This window comes from Phocoena sinus, chromosome 4, assembly GCF_008692025.1.
Source record: "Phocoena sinus isolate mPhoSin1 chromosome 4, mPhoSin1.pri, whole genome shotgun sequence".
In the NCBI taxonomy this organism is placed as follows: domain Eukaryota; kingdom Metazoa; phylum Chordata; class Mammalia; order Artiodactyla; family Phocoenidae; genus Phocoena; species Phocoena sinus.
Window position 1 is genome coordinate 136,345,064 of NC_045766.1, and position 22,129 is coordinate 136,367,192.

At 39.0% G+C, this 22,129-nt stretch overlaps 1 long non-coding RNA gene across 2 annotated transcripts in view; it reads right to left on the reverse strand.

Annotated features, from left to right (window-relative positions):
- Positions 1-219: 219 nt before the first annotated feature.
- LOC116752543 overlaps positions 220-22,129 on the reverse strand; it is a 29,015-nt gene continuing 7,105 nt past the window's right edge. Inside the window, exons 3-5 of one of the 2 annotated variants that reach the window (XR_004349549.1) lie at positions 20,301-20,385; positions 6,856-6,944; positions 220-1,865 (exon numbers count right to left, since the gene is read on the reverse strand). This is a non-coding gene — a long non-coding RNA (uncharacterized LOC116752543). The remainder of the gene's footprint in view (positions 1,866-6,855; positions 6,945-20,300; positions 20,386-22,129) is intronic. The other variant, XR_004349550.1, reaches the window with a different exon arrangement.

A 22,129-nucleotide genomic window follows, 5' to 3' on the forward strand; every position in this document is an offset into this window, starting at 1 on the left:
ATCTCTGTGTATTCTCTACAGGGAACATGCTGTTGCTGTTGAATAGTGTTATTGGTTTTTGTTCTATAAAGAGATTCTAGACTTTGTAACTACACCAATTTATCATCAATCATGAAACTGAAAACTCGGCTGTCAAATCTTTCATGCTCTTTGCTTTTAAAATACAATTTAAACAACCATCACGCCTATTTATTGGCATCCTTACCTGATATATTAAAGAACCATTAGCGGTTTGAGGGGCAGAAATGTAGGTGGTGCTAAAGCATGACACGTGGGATGTATTTGACATTCGAGCAGCTCTCACCGCTGCCTGTCAATTGCTTCCCCTGAAATATCACTTACGCCCATGTGGGCACCCTAGACACAGGGGGATAGTCTCAGGAAATGGCGCTTCCATGATCCAACGATAGTGTTGGAACTTGGAAGCAGAACCTTAAACAAGTGATCATTAGAAGAAGTCTTTTTCAACTTTGGAAATTTTTTTAAAAATGGATGCCATTTTCACAGAAAACAAATATGATATCCAAGCCAGTCCCAGCACTTTGAGATGTCCAAATTAGTCAGAAGTCCATAAAATACACAAATTTGTGTGCCAGAGAGAGAATGAGATTACATGTGCATATATTAAGCTTGGTTATAAATGAAATAGTTGTATGTTTGTACATTGTATAGATCCACATATAGACATACATAAACATTCCATTAACAATTAAGCCAAATATTAAAAAAATTAACTCCAAACCAAGTTAATGGTAAGAAAGAAGAACAAAATATAGCCAATCCTCTGTAATTCGTGTTAAAAATGTTAAGACACGGATATGGATACTTTTTATCAAATTCAGATTTTGCTTTGAAATGCAGAATGTGATGATTTTGTACCATATTTATTTGTGCTAAAACTTTCCACTCTAGACAGAGAGCAGCTAACTTGGGAGCTACAAGAAGTAGCCTGAGAGTGAGTCAACAATATTATTTACCAGGTGCATGGAATTTTAAGAGCTTGAAAATCACAACATCCCCACTTTCTCGATGAGAAAACTGAGACTCAAAGCATAGGGGTCACAGCTAGAATTCTAGTCTGAACTATTCTAAAACCTAAATTACCTAAAACTATCATGTATCTTTTATTTATTTTTATTTAACAAGCTCTTAACTTAGCATTACCATGTAACTGGCACTTCTGTAAATGGTTTTATACCTATTAATTCATTTAATCAGATCCCCTAAAGACCTAACAAGTAGGTACTGATGTTAGCCTCATTGCACTGATGAGGAAACTTTAGGCTGGAGAGCTTAATTTACCGAAGTTTCGATAGCCAGAATGTGGTGGAGGAGGGTAGGGTGAATCCAGGCTTTGTGTGGCCTGAAGCTTATACAATTTGGGGGACTCTCTTTAAAAAAAAATAATACAAAATTGGGTATGAATAGGAAGAAAAATCATAACAAACTATTGGAGATTTGGGGCCTTTCTGATGAGACACCAAAGTGAATGTACTAGAAACATTTCCTGATCACACCTGTCTCCCGCCACAATTAAAACATTCTGTAGCTTCCTGTGAGTGCTGAGTGCAGGTAGCTTTCCATATGGTACTGCTAATCTTATTAAGAGCCCTGTAAGGCTGGCCACTGAGGCAGGGAGAATGAAATGACTTGAAGACCTTCTTCAGGAAGCCTAGATGGTTCCAAATCCTGCCCTTTCTGTGAAGCTCCTGCCAACATCTCTCCTAGGAGCTGGCTTTTATAGGACTGAGAATTCCTCCTTCTCTTTCAGGTGATTCCATTGCTTCCTCTAAATGACTGTGCACACCCTTCTTCAATATCTCCTGCTGCTAACACGGAACACTGTTATCAACAAAGAGGGAGTGCTGTTAATAGAAAAATAAGAAGATCTTAGATTTTTGAGCATTTTACTCAAAACCCACTAAAGACTCTAGTGCATTCTGACTTATATAAGGGTTACTGGTTTATAAGATGTGCTGTTAGCAATAGTTTAAAAATGAGTATATCCTTTGATAAAGGAGGCAAGACTATACAATGGAGAAAAGACAGCCACTTTAATAAGTGGTGCTGGGAAAACTGGACAGCTACATGTAAAAGAATGACATTAGAACCCTTCCAAACACCATACACAAAAATAAACTCAAAATGGATTAAAGACCTAAATGTAAGGCCAGACACTATAAAACTCTTAGAAGAAAACATAGGCAGAACACTCCATGATATAAATCACAGCAAGATCCTTTTTGACCCACCTCCTAGAGAAATGGAAATAAAAGCAAAAATAAACAAATGGGACCTAATGAAACTTAAAAGCTTTTGCACAGCAAAGGAAACCATAAACAAGACGAAAAGACAACCCTCAGAATGGGTGAAAAAATTTGCAAATGAAGCAACTGACAAAGGATTAATCTCCAAAATATATAAGCAGCTCATGCAGCTCAATATGAAAAAATAATAATAATAACCCAATAAAAAATGGGCAGAAGACCTAAATAGACATTTCTCCAAAGAAGATATACAGATCGCCAACAAACACATGAAAGAATACTCAACATCACTAATCATTAGAGAAATGCAAATCAAAACTACAATGAGGTATCACCTCACACCGGTCAGAATGACCATCATCAAAAAATCTACCAACAATAAATGCTGGAGAGGGTGTGGATAAAAGGGAACCCTCTTGCACTGTTGGTGGGAATGTAAATTGGTTCAGCCACTGTGGAGAACAGTATGGAGGTTCCTTAAAAAACTACAAATAGAATTACCATATGACCCAGCAATCCCACTACTTGGCATATACCCTGAGAAAACCAAAATTCAAAAAGAGTCATGTACCAAAATGTTCATTGCAGCTCTATTTACAATAGCCAGGACATGGAAACAACCTAAGCGCCCATCATCGGATGAATGGATAAAGAAGATGTGGCACATATACACAATGGAATATTACTCAGCCTTAAAAAGAAATGAAATTGAGCTATTTGTAATGAGATGGATAGACCTAGAGTCTGTCATACAGAGTGAAGTAAGTCAGAAAGAAAAAGACAAATACCGTATGCTAACACATATATATGGAATTTAAGGGAAAAAAATGTCATGAAGAACCTAGGGGTAAGATAGGAATAAAGACGCAGACCTACTGGAGAACGGACTTGAGGGTATGGGGAGGGGGAGGGGTGAGTTTTGATAGGGCGAGAGAGAGTCATGGACATATACACACTAACAAACGTAGTAAGGTAGATAGCTGGGGGGAAGCAGCCGCAAGGCACAGGGATATTAGCTCGGTGCTTTGTGACAGCCTGGAAGGGTGGGATGGGGAGAGTGGGAGGGAGGGAGACGCAAGAGGGAAGACATATGGGAACATATGTATATGTATAGCTGATTCACTTTGTTATAAAGCAGAAACTAACACACCATTGTAAAGCAATTATACCCCAATAAAGATGTTTAAAAAAAAAAAAAAAATCTACCAACAATAAATGCTGGAGAGGGTGTGGATAAAAGGGAACCCTCTTGCACTGTTGGTGGGAATGTAAATTGATACAGCCACTATGGAGAAGAGTATGGAGGTTCCTCAAAAAACTAAAAATAGAACTACCATACAACCCAGCAATCCCACTGCTGGGCATATACCCTGATAAAACCATAATTCAAAAAGAGTCATGTGGGCTTCCCTGGTGGCACAGTGGTTGAGAGTCTGCCTGCCGATGCAGGGGACGCAGGTTTGTGCCCCGGTCTGGGAGGATCCCACATGCCGCAGAGCGGCTGGGCCCGTGAGCTGTGGCCGCTGAGCGTGCACGTCCGGAGCCTGTGCTCCGCAACGGGAGAGGCCAAAGTTGAGGGGGGCCCACGTACCGCAAAAAAAAAAAAAAAAAAAAAAAAAAAGAAATAAAGAGTCATGTACCGCAATGTTCATTGCAGCTCTATATACAATAGCCAGGACATGGAAGCAACCTAAGTGTCCATCGACAGATAAGTAGATAAAGAAGATGTGGCACATATATATACAATGGAATATTACTCAGCCATAAAAAGAAATGAAACTGAATTTTTTGTAGTGAGGTGGATGGACCTAGAGACTGTCATACAGAGTGAAATAAGTCAGAAAGAGAAAAACAAATACTGTACGCTAACACATATATATGGAATCTTAAAAAAAAAAAGTTTCTGAAGAACCTAGGGGCAGGGCAGGAGTAAAGACACACACACAGAGAATGGACTTGAGGACACAGGGCGGGAGAAGGGTAAGCTGGGACGAAGTGAGAGAGTGGCATGGACATATATACACTACCAAATGTAAAACAGATAGCTAGTGGGAAGCAGCCGCATAGCACAGGGAGATCAGCTTGGTGGTTTTTGACCACCTAGAGGGGTGGGATAGGGAGGGTGGGAGGGAGGGAGATGCAAGAGGGAGGAGTTATGGGGATATATGTATAGCTGATTCACTTTGTTTTATAGCAGAAACTAACACGCCATTGTCAAGCAATTATACTCCAATAAAGATGTTAAAAAAATAAAAACTAAGAGTGTATCCGTATTATATCATATCTTATATATTAGTATTCATTCTAGCAAACGATTGCTTTGTATTTTTTCTTGTCAGGTGCTAGGATCAGATATCTCTACGTTCAAGATAGAAATGAAAAGGCTCACAACACAACCCAGAGAGGATATCTGAGTCAAGAGTTCAAAAGTCAGACAATAGACTAAACTTACCACATTTATAATAGATGTGCCAATCACCAAGGCAAGCCTTTTACTGGCATAAAAGAGCAGAATCCTGCTATCCCCTACTTTACTGCTTACTCTGACCAATGGAATCAGTCTGGTCTCTTTTTGTTGTATCTGTTTCCTGCCAGCCTCACCACTTGTCCATAGGAATCACTTTATATGGCTCCATAGAATGCTACACCCAGGACTAGCACTGCCAAAGAAGCAGCCAATTCCCACAACCCAGGCCCAGCAAGTGGCCCTGCCGAGGCTATGGAGAGTGGATTCACGGGAATTCCAAAGAGGTCCTCCCAGCTTGGTCTCTAGAGCTGAACTCCCTTTGAATAAGGTAGATTCACCAACCTTTCCTTCCTGGACCATGCAATCTTCTCATAGGTCCCATGTCTCTAGGGAATACATGACCATTCACAGAAAGTACTAATTACAAGGAGGCCTGACCTTGACCTCCTATGGGAGAGGCATCAAGAGTTCGCCTAAGGATAAAGATCCATCCCTTTAAGACAGCAACTGAGTCCAAAGACTAAAGTGTGAAAAGAACAACGGGTCCAAAGATGAGCACATCAACACTTTCATTGCCAACAGCAATTGGTTGCATCTAAAAATAGTTCTGTTTTTAAGGAGAACTGTTCCAAATGACTCTTTAAAAAAAGAATAAGCCCACATTACCAAATTTTACACATTCCTATCTCCTAGGAAGAAATTTCTACACTTAAAAATTAAATAAGTAAAACATTCTGACCCCTTAGTTTATGCCCAAGACAAATTCCTTGACTCCACACATTCACAAATTTGCTAACCACGCAGCTGTGGTTAGTCATATGGTTCCTTGGTTAGGTAACTATGGTTTTGTTCTGATCCTTTAAAAAAATACATTTTTAGCATATCTTCCATTTTTTAAAATATATTTTCTCATTCTTGCCATTCAAATCATTTGAAATGCTTCCCTAAAGATCTATATCAATAGTGTTGAAAGAAATGAATGCTTGGGAACAGGAACAAACAATGGAATAGACTTCCGGATCTAAATATTCTATGAGTCTATGCTTCATTTAAAAAATTTAACCCCAGATCTGCCAGTAGAGCATGGATAGGTGTTGAATAATCCCAGATCCCAAAGTCTGTATTAGAATTCAGGTAATTGGTCTTTTTATCATCCTCAGCAGTCTACAATATTATCCTTGATTATTTGTGACACTTTTACTTACCCTTCTAAGTATCACTTGTTTCCATAGCAGACAAACCCAAATACCTCTCAACCAAACTACATTTTTTGCACTATACAGCCCATGTGCAGAAATTCAGTTTGTTTATATTCTGATTTTCTCAAATGTAGATTTGTAATTAAGTGTATTTGTTGCCCTTAGAATAGTGTAAATATTTTGCCTGCAAAACTCAGCATAAACATTCATCCATCTTTTTGAGGCTCCAATTCACTTCTGTGCCTCTGAGGATGTAGTGGTGGGGTTGTTAATCAGCTCTAGACATTGAATTACTGTTCGGATGCCATGTTTCACCTTTGGACTTGTTCCTCACAAAGCTGGAAGCAGTGTCTTTAAAACTATGCGCAAATAACAGATTAGCAGCAGTAAAAGACTTTTCAGCAGCATCAATAAAACCTCGGCAGTATGCAGGGGGAGCCAATGGTCAGAGAGACCCAGGAGGCCTTCCACACAGGATACGTATCTTGTTACAGAATTCCTCAATGCCTTTTTGCTGTCTCCCTAATGACCAGTTAAACGGGCTCCCTCGAGGATGCTTGAGTCAGCGCCAGCTTGAAAACTGCTGAGGAAACATCCTCTTTTACTGGAAATGATTTCCATCAAACTGCCATGTGCCATATTTAGACTCATGGCTTAGTAACACCCAGCCAAAGGGGCTAAGTTTGCAGGGCAGGAGGCCCTGCACTGTGAGAAAAGAACTTGCTTTTGTCTGGCCCAAGTGACCACAGGGCAGTGAGCTAGTGAGTCTGTGGTGGGCTGTAACCAGAGGCACAGAATCGTTTCTTTCTATCTGGAGAGACAGGCTTCCTTCCGCACAGGCAGCTGCTTCATCCCATCCTGCTTGTTCCACAAATCAGAGGTGTGAATAGGGAGGTGGTGATTCAAGTTTATGAACATCTACCTGCCAGTGGGACATCACAACCCAGCGATTCTGCTCACCTGAGCTCAGCGGGTGGATGGCGGGCAAATGTCTCTTCTCCCCCACCTAAACTTAAATCACAGAAAAATGATATTAAAATGTCTTGAGTCATAGAATATAATTCTGCTAAAAAGCTGAGTCACAAGATTATAGAACTTTAAGAAATGTAAGATGTTATGGAAAAACCTGAAATAAACTTTTGGGCACCCCAATATTTACACATAAACATACACGTATAACTTGACGTAAATGTTTAAGCAAAATTATGTAGACATGGGATTTTAAGTGCAATCATTTCCCCCACCCCAATTTTGTCCTTGCCTTCTCTCCTCTCCCCATTCTCCCTACTCCCAATATATCATCCCAACTTCCCAGATTAATTTATATTAACAACATATCTTACATCTTTCCATGTTCCTCCTTATGCTTATATAATTGTACACAAACACACAGACATATATGCATATAGCTAGGTCATTTCTGTCACTGTTTGATGTCTACAAAAAGAATATTCTATTGTAAACACTTTTCTGCATTTTGCTTTTCTCTCAATAAGAAATCTGGGAAATCCCTCCAAGTCAATAGTCAATAGCTCTGATTCAGTCTCCAACAGTGTGTAGTATTCCAGGGTACGGAAGGTTCATCATTCTTTCAACCATTCCCCTCTGAAGGGGCAAAACTTCATGAAACTCTGTCCTGTATTTTTAAATATACGTTTCCACTGGAAAGCCGAACAAAGAATGCTTACCCAAGTCCTAAATATATCTTAACAAAGAAAAGTTCTCCCTTGAGCCCCAGTACAAGCTTATCTTCTATTCAGTGCACAAGGTAATGCTGTTTCAAAGTGTAGGTTTTGTTATTATTCAGGTACCGTAAGGGAACAAATCAGGAAATGACTGTAGGGAAAAGATAGTTTGTTACTCATAGTTCCCAAGAGGAGAGGGCATGCCATGCCATGCAGGGCCACATGCGGAAGCACCAGGGTTAGTCTGGAGAAAGAAGTGTAAGGGGAAAACTTGAGCAAAGAGCCTTTATTGTGGTTTTGCTGGGAAGGAATGGGCAAGATAGTGTAAGCAAGTTAAGCAAGTTTAGGATTAGCTAGTTTGAATAATTTCAGTGGGATCTGGGTTATAGGCACTGTCCCAAGTTGTCTGGTACTTGGACCTGGAGTGATTAGGGAAGGGTAATATTGGGCCACAGTATAAAAGCCCCAGAGCTCAAAAATGGAGGCGGTTGGGAGGTATGGGCTTTGGATCAGTTGGTTTGCAAATGAAAGTTTCACTCCCAGGCAAGTTGTTTGCCATCTCTAGGAATTAGCTAGTGCTGGAAAGGAGCAGTCCCACTCCAGCCAGTGAGACCCCAGAAGCCAAAGCATCAAGAATACAGAAAATAAGGGCTTCCCTGGTGGCACAGTGGTTGAGAGTCCGCCTGCCGGTGCAGGGGACATGGGTTCTTGCCCCGGTCTGGGAAGATCCCACATGCCGTGGAGCGGCTGGGCCCGTGAGCCATGGCTGCTGAGCCTGTGCGTCCGGAGCCTGTGCTCCGCAATGGGAGAGGCCACAACAGTGAGAGGCCCGTGTACCGCAAAAAAAAAAAAAAAAAATACAGAAAATAAGAAAACATAGTAAATGCAAATGCCCAGCACACTCAAGCAATATTTGGTAAATGACAGGCACATTAACCAAGAAAACACAGCACACTCTGCCTCCTGCCAAGGGACACAGCTCCACAGACTCAACCAAGTTGTTGCAAAGGGCCTTGGGCTCTGAGGGGTGCATAGGAGTTTGTTCCGGGGTAAGGTGGGAGAGGTACTTCTGGAGCTGTGGGGCTGGTAGCTAAGATGACAGCATCAAAGCCATGCAGAGCTAGCACTGTGGCAGGGAGAATGACCACAGCCACTCTTTGGTCTACACAGCCTGTGGTCCTGCCTAGTGATGCCCAGCTGTCCTCAATCCCCTGACTGCTTTGGGCAGTTGCTTCAGATCCTGGAGTGGCATCCAGAGTGTCATAAATTCCCTCTCCCAGGATTAAGAGGTCTGCCACCAGACAGCTCTTTGCCCAACTCTCTTCCACTGGAGAATCTCTCCTGCATTCTGTCTCCATCATCCCTCACTTCCCCTGTTCATGGGAGGAAGGATGGAATTCTCCCTGCCATGCACAGGTAGGACCCCTTTAGACCTTTACTGGGACCTTTTGCTGGATATGTCTTATTCCCACACACACTGGAATACAATGACTATCATGTATAGTGATCACTGGTCATTTTTCCATGTGTTTCTGAAGAGGACATTACTTAGGGGTTTTTTTCATGTATAGAGGGATTCATAGGTGAAACATGGCAAAAGAATTAAGGTGTTTGGGTTTTTTCTTTTCTTCTCCATCAGCCTACTTCCTATATCCTCCCTTTCTACTGGCTGACCCTCAGGTGTTGCTGAGTTTGAGTTAACTGAGGAAGCAAAAACTGTGCTAATGACCAGCCAGGCCAGTTCAGTTCAGGTATATCAAGAATGTACTGTGTGTCTCTTCTGCACTAGGATTGGAGACTAAAATAAACAACATGGTCTCTTCCTTCCAAACACCTGTCCTCTAGTGAGAGAAGCAAAACAGAACAAATGTTTTGAGTATGTACTGAGTGTTGTCAAGAACTGTGAAGGGTCTGAGATTTGATCCTGCTTGGAAGCTAACAAGTGAGTCTGCTACATTTCATGGATGCTGGCAGAAGACACGAGACTCCTGGGTCAGAGACAAGGGACTTAGTGACTCACAGCACAGCAAGCAGTATGAGTGTCACATTCACTTCAACTCTCTTTGTCCCTCAAACCCCACGGAGGTGAGGAGGAGGGATCCAGGTGGATGCTGCAAACAGAGTGAGTTTGTGTCACAGCTGAGGAATCTCAAGGTTAGGTAACCCAGACCTTTATAGAGGGCCACAAGCAAACCTGCCCAACCCTTTGCTCCATTGGGAGACACTATCTCTACCATGCGAGGATGGGAGCTATACAAATATCTTCAAAAAGATAGTCCATAGAAAATGGACAGTTAGTATTCTTCTCATAAGACAAGCAGAAGCAGACACCTGTGGGGAATACTATCCCCAAGGGCACTTAAGACCAGCCAGGAATTGTCCTAAATGCATGATCTCATTGATCATCATAGCCACTCCAGTTGGCATCACCCTTCCCATCCTGCAGATTAAGAAACAGATGTGTGCCTCAACTTCCAGTTCACCAACACAAAACTAAAAGGTGACAAAAGAAATGGGATTCAGATCTGATGCCTTTGCTGTGTCCTTCTGATTACACCACACTGGTGTCAAGAGGCACCAGAGGTAGAAAAAGAAAATCTCATTCATGGCATATGACTGAGAGTTGGCAGCAAGCAGAAATCCAAGTTGGGATCCCAGAGAGCTGGAAGCCAGGCATGATGTTGAGGGGGGAAGATATTAAGACATCCTCCCTTCCACCACCCACCAGTGCCCCAGGACATTCTGGAAGATGCTGCTCTCACACATGAATAATTACGTTGCTTTCTGTTAAGATAATCCACCCTGTCATGACAATTTGGCAAGTGGATAGATTAACTATCAATCTTTTGAGTTCTTACCTCTTGCTGGACACTGTTCTAAGTGCTGGCAGTAAATGACTGCCATGAAAAGAAAGAAATTCATCCTCAAGGAGCTTGCCCATCTTCTTGTGGGAGGAGCCAATCTGCTGTCCAAAAGGTGTACATTTTGCAGCTACACAGGTAGTTTTGCCAAAGACAGTGTAATATTTATCACTCACCTCCCCATTACCACCTACTAAAAAAATATCTCAAGAAGGCCCTTGCTAGGTGTTCAGGTGTTATGCCCATCTACAGATAATGATGGAAGTCATGAAACAACTTTCAAATGGACTTAATGATCCAAATGTCACAGGCAATTGTTTTCCTCCATGAAGGCTCAGGCTAGTCAGAGAAACAAGATGACCAGAACATAACTATGATACTTACCTGACAGGTTAAAAAAATACCATGAAATTTGCAGATTGCAAACATAGGCAATTATGATGCTTAGCTTGTGTATCTCCATTCCAGAAATATTTATTTATGGTTCACAAAAGGCCAAGTTGATATTGCCTGCCCTGGTATCTTAGGCATTTTCCATTCACTGTCAGATCTTTAAAAAGCCAAGTAACTAAATGTTTTAACTTTGGGTTTCTGCTTTTAAACACTTTGCATGTTTTTAATATTTAATAGAATAATTAACAGCATTGATTCTGATACCTTCCTAAATCTCTAAATTTTTTCTCATCTATCTAATCTGGGTAACAATAGCTTGTTTAATGAATGTACAATTTTTGTTTCATGTTAAACTTAGTGCAATTAAATTAGACTAACCTAGCCTAACTTAAACTCAGCGCCATTAAATTAGACTAACCTAGCAATCACTTAAATCTCCCTCTCCTCTAACTCTTCCTCTTAAAAGAAAATTATGATTCTGCCCAAGGATGGCAAGTAGAGTGTGTGCCCAGCTTTCAACATTGTAAGGCAGAACTGCCATTTGGATGCCAGGGATATTCGGAGGCAGGGACATACTGACAGATCACCAATCCCATCACTCCTTTCCACCAAACAATTAAAATAAAATAAAAACTTTTTTTTTAATTACCATGTATGTAAATTGAAGTGCCTCCTCCCATACCTGGCCTTCATCCTAACCTCAACCCCATAATCAACCCCCACCCCAAGTCCAAGAACACAATTTCAAGTTCTGCTTCAACCAGTGGACAAGACAGGGCGTTGCTATGGGTTGAATTGTATCCCCCCACCCAAAATTCACATGTTGAAGTCCTAACCCCCAGTACCTCAGAGTGTTACCTTATTTGAAAATAAGATTATTGCAGAGGTAATTAGTTAAGATAGGGTCGTTAGGGTAGTCCTCAATCCAATAAGACTGGTGTCTTTAAAAAATGGGAAAATTTGGATACAGACACACATAAGGATGAAATCTGTATAAACAATAAATGCTGGAGAGGATGTGGAGAAAAGGGAACCCTCTTGCGCCGTTGGTGGGAATGTAACTTGATACAGCCACTATGGAGAACAGTATGGAGTTTCCTTAAAAAAACTAAAAATAGAACTACCATACGACCCAGCAATCCCACTCCTGGGCATATATCTGGAGAAAGCCACAATTTGAAAGGATACATGCACCCCAATGTTCATTGCAGTACTATTTACAATAGCCAGGACATGGAATCAACCTAAATGTCCATCAGTGGAGGAATGGATAAAGAAGATGCTGTACATATATACAATGGAATAGTACTCAGTCATAAAAAAGAACAAAACAATGCCATTTGCAGCAACATGGATGGATCTAGTGATTGTCATTCTGAGTGAAGTAATTCAGACAGAGAAAGACAAATATCACATGATATCACTTATATATGGAATGGTACAAATGAGCCTATTTACAAAACAGAAGTTGAGTCACAGATGTAGAAAACAAACTTGTGCTTACCAGGGGGGAAGCGGGAGACAGATAAATTGGGAGATTGAGGTTGACATATACACACTACTATATATAGAATAGATACTTAACATGAACCTACTGAATAGCGCAGGGAACTCTATTCAATACTCTATAATGACCTATATGGGAATAGAATCATAAAAAAAGGGGATATTTGTGTACGTATAACTGACTCACTTTGCTGTACACCTGAAACTAACACAACATTGTAAATCAACTATACTCCAATAAAATTTTTTTTAAAAAATGGAAGGCAGAGGGGCTTCCCTGGTGGCGCAGTGGTTGAGAGTCCGCCTGCCGATGCAGGGAACACGGGTTCATGCCCCAGTCCAGGAAGATCCCACATGCCACGAAGCGGCTGGGCCCGTGAGCCATGGCCACTGAGCCTGCGCATCCGGAGCCTGTGCTCCACAGCGGGAAAGGCCACAACAGTGAGAGGCCCGCGTACCATCAAAAAAAAAAAAATGAAGTCAAAGATCTAGGTGATGCTTCTACAAGCCAAAGATTGCCATCAAACAACTAGAAGCTGGGAGAGAGGCACAGAGCAGATTCTCCCTCACAGCCTCAGAAGGAAAAAACCTGAGGCCACTTGTGTTCAAACTTCTGGTCACCATAACTGAGACAATCAATTTCTGTGGTTTAAGCAATGCTGTATGTGGTGTTTTGTTATGGTAGCCCGGGAAACTAACATAGATGTCATCATACCTTACTCAGGGAAAGTGATGGGAAAATAAGGACTACTTATTTCCAGGGGCTGCTGCTGAGTCAATTCAGCATTTGTCAGATGCCTTCCTCACCTTCCTGATAACCTCTCCATGCAGGTTGGTTCCCACAAATTTGTGGGGCCCAGGGCAAGATTGGAGAGCTCCCTTGCTTACATCTAAATATCTACATCTTATAAATCAAATTAACAAACTGTTAAATAAAATGTTATCCTTATACCTTTATGATATCAAAATAAATGATTTTTATATGACTGTCAGCAGGATATAATAATTAATATTACTAGGCAACAATTAATATTATTAGTGTTCTGCTTGTGTGTCAGCATTCTTACCAGAGTAATAAAATTTAAATGTACATAATTAATTAAATATTATATATTTATTCCATAAAATTTAATCCTTTTTTACTTTCCTTTCAAATGTCTCTGTAATCAAAATTGTCACATAATTTGCATTGTGTTGACTATAAGCCAACTGAGTCAATATAGTTTTTTAATAATTTTAGTTTCAAAGAATGAAAGTGCTGAGAGTGGGCATCCTTGTCTTGATTCTAATTTTGTAGGAAATGCTATCAGCTTTTCACCATTGATTATGATGTTAGCTGTGGGCTTACCATATAAGGCTTTTAGTGTGTTGAGGTAAGTTACCTCCATACCCATTTTCTGGAATTTTTATCATAATTGGATGTTGAATTTTGTTAAAAACTTTCCCTGCATCTATGAAGATGATCGTATGATTTTTATTCTTCAATTTGCTAATATGGTGTATCACATTGATTGCTTTGAAGATATTGAAACATCCTTGAATCCCTGGGATAAATCTCACTTGATCATGGTGTATGAACCTATTAATGTATTGTCGAATTTGGTTTGCTAATATTTTGTTGAGGATATTTGAGTCTATGTTAATCAGTGATATTGGCCTATAATTTTCTTTTTTTGTGATATTTGCCTGGTTTGGGTATAAGGGAAATGCTGGTCTTGTAGAGTAAGTTCAGAAGCATTCCTTCCTTTGCAATTTTTGGACTAGTTTGAGAAGGACAGGTATTAACTATTCTCTAAATGTTTGGTAGAAATCACCCATGAAGCCATCTGTTTCTGAGCTTTTGTTTGTTGGAAGTTTTTGTATTACTGATTCAATTTCATTACTGGTAACTGGTCTGTTCATACTTTCTATTTCTTTCTGATTCAGTCTTGGAAAATTGTATATTTCTAGGAATTTGTCCATTTCTTATAGGTTGTCCATTTGATTGGCATATAATTGTTCATAATAATATCTTATGATCCTTTGTATTTCTGTGGTGTTTGTTGTAACTTCTTTTTCGTTTCTGATTTTATTGATTTGGGCCCTTTCTCTTTTTTCTTGATGAGTCTGGCTAAAGTTTTACAATTTTGTTTATCTTTTCAAAGAACCAGCTCTTAGTTTCATTGATCTTTTCTACTGTTTCTTTAGTCTCTATTTCACTTATTTCTGTTCTGATCTTTATCATTTCTTTCCTTCTACTAACTTTGGGCTTTGTTTGTCCTTTTTTTCTAGTTTCTTTAGCTGTAAAGTTTATTAGAGAATTTTCATGTTTCTAAGGTAGGTGTGTGTCACTATAAACTTCCCCCTTAAAACTGCTTTTCCTGCATCCCATAGATTTCAGTTCATTGTGTTTTCGTTTGTCTTCAGGTATTTTTGATTTCTTTTATTTCTTCAGTGACCCATTGGTTGTTTAGTACCACATTGGTTAGCCTCCATGTGTTTTGGGATTTTTTGCAGTTTTTTTTCCTTGTTAATTTCTAGTCTAATAGCATTGTGGTCAGAAAAGATGCTTCATCTCATTTCAATTTTCTTAAGGTGAAATTTCAAATTTCTTAAATTTACTAAGTCTTGTTTTGTGGCCTAGCATGGGATCTGTTCTGAAGAATTATTAACGTGTACTTGAAAAAAATGTGTATTCTGTTGCTTCTGGATGGAATGTTCTATATATACTTATTAAGTCCATTTGGTATAATGTGTCATTTAAGGCTAGGGTTTCCCTACCGATTTTCTGTCTGGATGATCTGTCCATTGATGTAAGTGGGGTGTTAAAGTCCCCTACTATTATGTTACTCTCAATTTCTACCTTTATGTCTGTTAATATTTGCTTTACGTATTTAGGTGCTCCTATGTGTGTTCATATATGTGTGTGTGTGTGTGTGTGTGTGTGTGTGTGTATATGCTATCCTTATATCCTCTTCTTGGATTGATCCCTTCATCATTATGTAATGTCCATCTGTGTCTTATTACAGTCTTAGTTTTAAAGTCTATTTTGTGTGATATAAGTATTGTTACTACAACTTACTTTTGATTTCTATTTGCATGGAATATTTTTTCCATCCCCTAACTTTCAGTCTGAGTGTGTCTTTAGATCTGAGTGAGTCTCTTGTAGGCAGCATACATATGAGTCTTTTTTTTAATCCATTTAGCTACTCTCTATATATCTTTCTTTTTAAATAGCTGATAAGAATTTTACTTTTACTTTTCTAGGGAATATTAATATTTAATTGAGCAGAACATTATTATACAAAATGAACTAACAATTATGTATGATAACATTATTTTTGCACTTCTGCTTATTTAATTTGCATTTTTAGCCACAGTTTTTAGAAAGTTGGTTTTTTGTTTGTTTAACATCTTTTTTATTGGAGTATAATTGCTTTACAATGGTGTGTTAATTTCTGCTTTACAACAAAGTGAATCAGTTATACATATACGTATGTTCCCATATCTCTTCCCTCTTGCATCTCCCTCCCTCCCACCCTCCCTATCCCACCCCTCTAGGTGATCACAAACTACTGAGCTGATCTCCCTGTGCTACGCGCTGCTTCCCACTAGCTATCTATTCTATATAACTTTTGATTGGAGCACTTAGTCCATTTATATTTAAAGTAATTATTGATAGGTATGTACTTATTGCCATTTTGTTTATTGTTTTGTGGTTGTTTTGTAGTTCTTTTTACTTCCTTTCTTCTTTTGTTCTCTTCCTTTGTTATTTGATGACTGTCTTTAATGTTATATTTAGATTCATTTCTCTTTTTTGTATGTGTATTCAACATAGTATTGGAAGTCCTAGCCACAGCAAACAGACAAGAAAAAGAAATAAAAGGAATCTAAATTGGACAGAGAAAAGTAAAACTATCACTGTTTGCAGATGACATGATATTATAAATAGAAAATCCTAAAGACACCACCAAAAACTACTAGAGCTCATCAATGAATTCAGCAAATTTGTAGGATACAAAATTAATATTCATAAATTTGTTTCATTTTTACACATTTATAGTGAACTATCAGAAAGAGAAATTAAGAAAACAATACTATTTACCATCACATAAAAAAAGAATAAAATACCTGAGAATAAATCTAACTAAGGAGGTAAAAGGCCTGTACTTGGAAAACTATTAAGACACTGATAAAAGAAATTGAAGATGACATAAACAGATGGGAAGATACTATGCTCCTGGATTGGAAGAATTAATATTGTGAAAATGACAATGCTACCCAAGGCAACCTACACATTCAAGGCAATTCCTATCAAAATACCAGTGATATTTTCCACAGAACTGAACAAATAATTCACACAGAAGACCCTGAGTAGCCAAAACAATCTTGAGAAGGAAGAACAAACCTGGAGGTATCACACGCCCTGATTTCAAGCTTTACTACAAACCTTCAGTCATCAAAACAATAAGGTCTTGGCACAAAAACAGACACATAGATCGATGGAACAGAATAGAGATCCCAGAAAGGAGCCCACACTTATATGGGAAATTGATCTATGACAAAGGGGACAAGAATATACAATGGGGAAAAGATAGCCTCTTCAACAAATGGTGTTGAGAAAACTGGACAGCTACATGCAAAAGAATCAAACAGGACTACTCTCTCACACCATATACAAAAATAAACTCAAAATGAATTAAAGACTTAAATGTAAGATCTGAAACCATAAAACTTCTCTAAGAAAACATAGGCTATATGCTCTTTGACCTTGGTCTTTGTAAAAAAGTTTTTGGATCTGTCTCTTTAAGCAAGGGAAGCAAAAGCAAAAACAAACACATGGGACTACATCAAACTAAAAAGCTTTGCACAGTGAAGGAAGCTATCAACAAATCAGAAAGTCCACTTACTGAATGGGAGAAGATATTTATAAGTGATATATCCAATAAGTTGTTAATATCCAAAATATACAAAGAACTCATATAAATCAACATCATAAAAACCAAACAACCGATTAAAAAATGGGCAGAGGATCTAAATAGACACTTTTCCAAAGAAGACATACACATGGCCAACAGGCACATGAAAAGATGCTCAACATCACTAATCATCAGGGAAATGCAAGTCAAAACCACAATGAGATAACACCTCACACCTGTCAGAATGGCCATCATCAAAAAGACTACAAATAACAAGTGTTGTCAAAGATGTGGAGAGAAGGGAAGACCTGTACATTGTTGGTGGGAATGTATAATAAATTGGTGCAGCCACTAAGGAAAACAGTATGGAGATTCCTCGAAAAAATTAAAAATAGAAGTACCGTGTGATCCAGCAACACCTCTCCTGGGTATTTATCAAAAGAAAATGAAAGCATTGGCAAGGACATCTTGTGACATTAGAACATCTGCTGTAGTGACTAACACTCTTCAGGTCCCAGGGAAACACTTCTCCGCCTCTCATCTCCTTGTGTGATAACTGAGTCCAAATGCCATGAAGGAGTGTGGGTTTATTACTGGCAAATAAAAATATAGGGCACCCAGTTAAATTTGAATTTCAGGTAAGCAACAAATATTTTTTAGTATAAATATGTCTGCAATACACTGTAATTTATGTTAACCTTATGCTGGAGATGGACACAGCTTTGGAGACACCCCTGGACAATGAATAAATTAATGAACTTGTTCATCCTTAAAGACAGAGGTGCTCAAGACAGAGGTGCTGATCTGGTCTTTAAGGCAGGTTCTCTTTCTGCCACCACAGGGAACAATTGTTATGCACACACTTCTTGCCAACTCTCTGCGAGATAACTCCATTCTTCTTTCTTTTATTATTTCATTCATAAATATCTATTGCCTGCACACCAGGAGCCAAGCACACCTCCAGGCACAAGAGAGGTGAGGAAGTAGAAGACTACAAAAATGAGTAAGAGAGGAACCTCACACTCTGTTGCCTACAGACTATCAGGAGAGACAAGGCACATCTTTAATAGCAAGAGCATGAACAAAAGATCTTGCCTGTGAAGGTCAGGAGTAATTTCAAAAAGAAGCAGCCTTTACGTCACCTTACATGCAGACTGGCTTAACAGACAAAGAGAGAAGCAAACAAAGGAGGTTGAATGTCCCACGTGAAGACATACCAGGAAAGAGTGTCACGAGGCAAAACTCATATGTCTTAGAGGTAAAATTTGATAAATCCTAATGTAAGTTACTATTTTTTTCTTATGTAATAGAAAAGTTGGTCATTTTTCCTTTGGAAAAATTGACCGTAATTATCCTGTAAAGAAACTCATGGATACTAGTCAAGGAGCAAGTCAGTCCCTTTCACAGAGTGAGAGTTCAGGCAGCTATAATTTTCTAGCATCAGTTAATGCGTGAGACCTATTCCTCAGCCCTTCCAGTTAGGGATGCCCTGCAGAGCTCTCTCCACCATGCCGCAGATGGCATACTGTGGTTCTGGCTGTTAAGCTGGAAATGCAAACCACCTTTTTGTGGTTCAAATAATCTCCAGGAGATAGTTTCCTGGAAGTTTTAAGTCCTATTTCTCATATCACCTCCATCTAAATTGATGATATCTATGACCTTTTCATCTAATTACACTAGTATTTTGTACCTATTTTTATTAAATGGTTCCATTACATACCCATTATGTGATAGCTGCTTTCTGTTAATAACTTAATGAGCCCACTCTGCTATTTCTCTTTCTTTTCACAATTAGATCAACATACTTAAATACTGAATTTGTCATGTTATCTAAGATTGTCACAGAAACCCTTATTTGACAAGTGATTTTTACTAACACCTAAATAGAAGAGATAGACAACTAAAACTCTACCAAAATCACGTGTACCCCACTTAGAGAAGTACCTAGATTGGGTCACAGGACAAGGAAAAAGTGGAGAGGACTGAAAAGCAGGAGGTAAAGAGATGACATTGCAAAGGAGAAATCGAGGAATGCAAAAAAAATAGATGACAAGTGGGAAAATGATGGGAAGAGCCTGAAGAATTCCCCAATATGTCACCAGTCGTTACAAGATGCACTGTGTAGCCACCATGGGCAGTACAAATCAGCCCTCTACCCCACTTTCGAATCAGAAAAATTCACAGTGTAAGGCAATATCCTCCTAATATGTTGTGAAAATTCTACTGGGTCCTAGTTAAAGGTAGAAATTAAATAAATGAAAAGACATTTATGAGAACACCATTAGGAAGACCTGCACTTCTTTACTATGGAGGCTTATCAGTGAATTGTCTATTATTATGACTCGCATATTAACATTGCATGGATTTCCACTTGCTCCTACCCCACAGTATTTGCTATATTTGAGTTCTAAACCACTATTTTTATTTTGTTTTCTCCTGTCCGATATTTGGCGTGCATCTAGTCTATTGGGAACATTTGCTATGTTTGCGATAATTATTCAGAAGTTATAAAACGGGATTATATAGCAGCATGTAGCTGTTACATGTGATTAGAAATTACTAAATGCAAGGCAGGGAATTCAACTAGAAAAGTTAACTCATTGTGTTAGCTAGTATCACGAAGAGAGCCTGACTTTAGGGAAGACTTTTTTACTGAGGGCAGTAAGCCAGTAATGATATGCCTAAACCATATTAATAGCAATTGCACTGCTAATTTCATTAGCATTTGCATTATCATTATGTATTAATTACTACAGTTAGGCCACCAAAGACTAATATCCAAATCTGACAGCACCAATTCCCCAGATGCATTTTGTGGTCGTTGAATGATTATCATTCAACAGTTTGCTGCTTTGACAAATACAAAGCAACACAGGCTCCCCAGCCTTGACAGGACCGATCGCACAGACATCATTTAAACTAAGCTAAAAATGCCTTCAAACACTTTAAAAAGAGAAGATGCTGCATGAAAAAATGAAGGAATAGATGAGAAAACACCAAGCACAGACGGTTACGAAGTTCTACCTTGACTCCAGGTGGAAGGTTTTTGCTCAAATTCAAATTCCTTCAAGTGCAGTGACATTCTCAGGGCTTTCTCTGATGATCTGTGCTACTGAAAAAAAAGTCAGTGGTCAACTAAGCGCAGGAAACACTGATCTAAAAAGAAACGTGGATCCTACTGCAGACCTTCTCAGAGCTTTTAACATGTTATTGCCAGTTGTGATCTTATGAGAGGAGGATAGAATTGGCAGAGTTTCCTAAAATTTGCTTGACCATCTAATCTTTCTTCTCACTGCCTATCTCCTAGAATTATTAATCCCAGGAACACATTTTTGAAGAAGCTGAATTAGCAGAATATAACTTTAACCAGAATAGTGAGCATTTCATAAAAGTAAATACCAACTCATGCAATAAAAACTTCTGTTGTATTTAAGAGAAATCCATTGTCATTAGAGGCTCCATAATTTCCATATAAACCTCTAGTCTACATTGTGAGCAGAATCTAATATCATTGCCAAGATCTCTGCAAATTATTCTCCTGGATACTCTGCCCCTGAGCCCCAGGTTCTACGGAACTAGGAATCTATGGATCATCTCTTCTCCAGTGCACAGTGTCTCCTTCCAGCCCACATTAACCCAAATAAGGAATGCCAATCCTTTCCTAGATTTCCACCAAAACCAAACAAAAAAAACCCTCTCACAAGGTCTGTTTTTTATTTTTTGTAGGCTTTGCTAAATCCTGGGGAGGCATTTGGAACTTATACTGCAGCAATGTAGTTGCAGACAACTCAAAATTGAGTAAGGGTGAGCTTCGACGGCGAGAGAGAGTCATGGACATATACACACTAACAAACGTAGTAAGGTAGATGGCTAGTGGGAAGCAGCCGCATGGCACAGGGATATTAGCTCGGTGCTTTGTGACAGCCTGGAGGGGTGGGATAGGGAGAGTGGGAGGGAGGGAGACGCAAGAGGGAAGACATATGGGAACATATGTATATGTATAACTGATTCACTTTGTTATAAAGCAGAAACTAACCCACCATTGTAAAGCAATTATACCCCAATAAAGATGTTAAAAAAAAATTGAGTAGTAGACACACCTTTGCTTTCTTTTTTAAAAGCTTTATTGAGATGTAATTCACATACCATATAACTCACCTGTTTGAAGTATGACTGAATGGTTTTTAATAGATTTACAATGTTGAGACACACCTCCGCTTAACTTCCGCAATTAGTTCACCAAGGTGGTGGCCCTCCCACTCCTCTACCTTCTCTTTTTCTCTCCAACCCTCAAATTCAATTTCTTTCTTTTGCAATTCTTTGGTGTTCTTGCCTGCAGCCAATCCCTTTTAATCCCATCCCTCAACTCCAGATAGCACAGTAGGGTAACTTTCTAAATAAAGATACAGCAGCACTAGTTACAATAGCCAAGACATGGAAGCAATCCAAGTGTCCATCAACAGAGGAATGGATAAAGATGTGAGATATATGACTCAGCCATAAAGAAAAATGAAATAGTGCCATTTGCAGCAACGTGGATAGACCTGGAGATTATCATATTAAGTGAAGTAAGTCAGAAAGACAAATATCATATGATTTCACTTACTTGTGGAATCTAAAAAAATGATACAAATGAACTTATTAATATTTACAAAACAGAAACAGACTCACAGATATAGAAAACAAACTTGTGGTTACCAAAGGGGAAAGGGGGAGGTGGGAGAGGGATAAATTAGGAGTTTGAGATTAACAGACACACACTACTATATATAAAATAGATAACAAGAACCTACTGTACAGCACAGGTAACTATACTCAATGTCTTGTAATAACTTATAATGGAAAAGAATCTG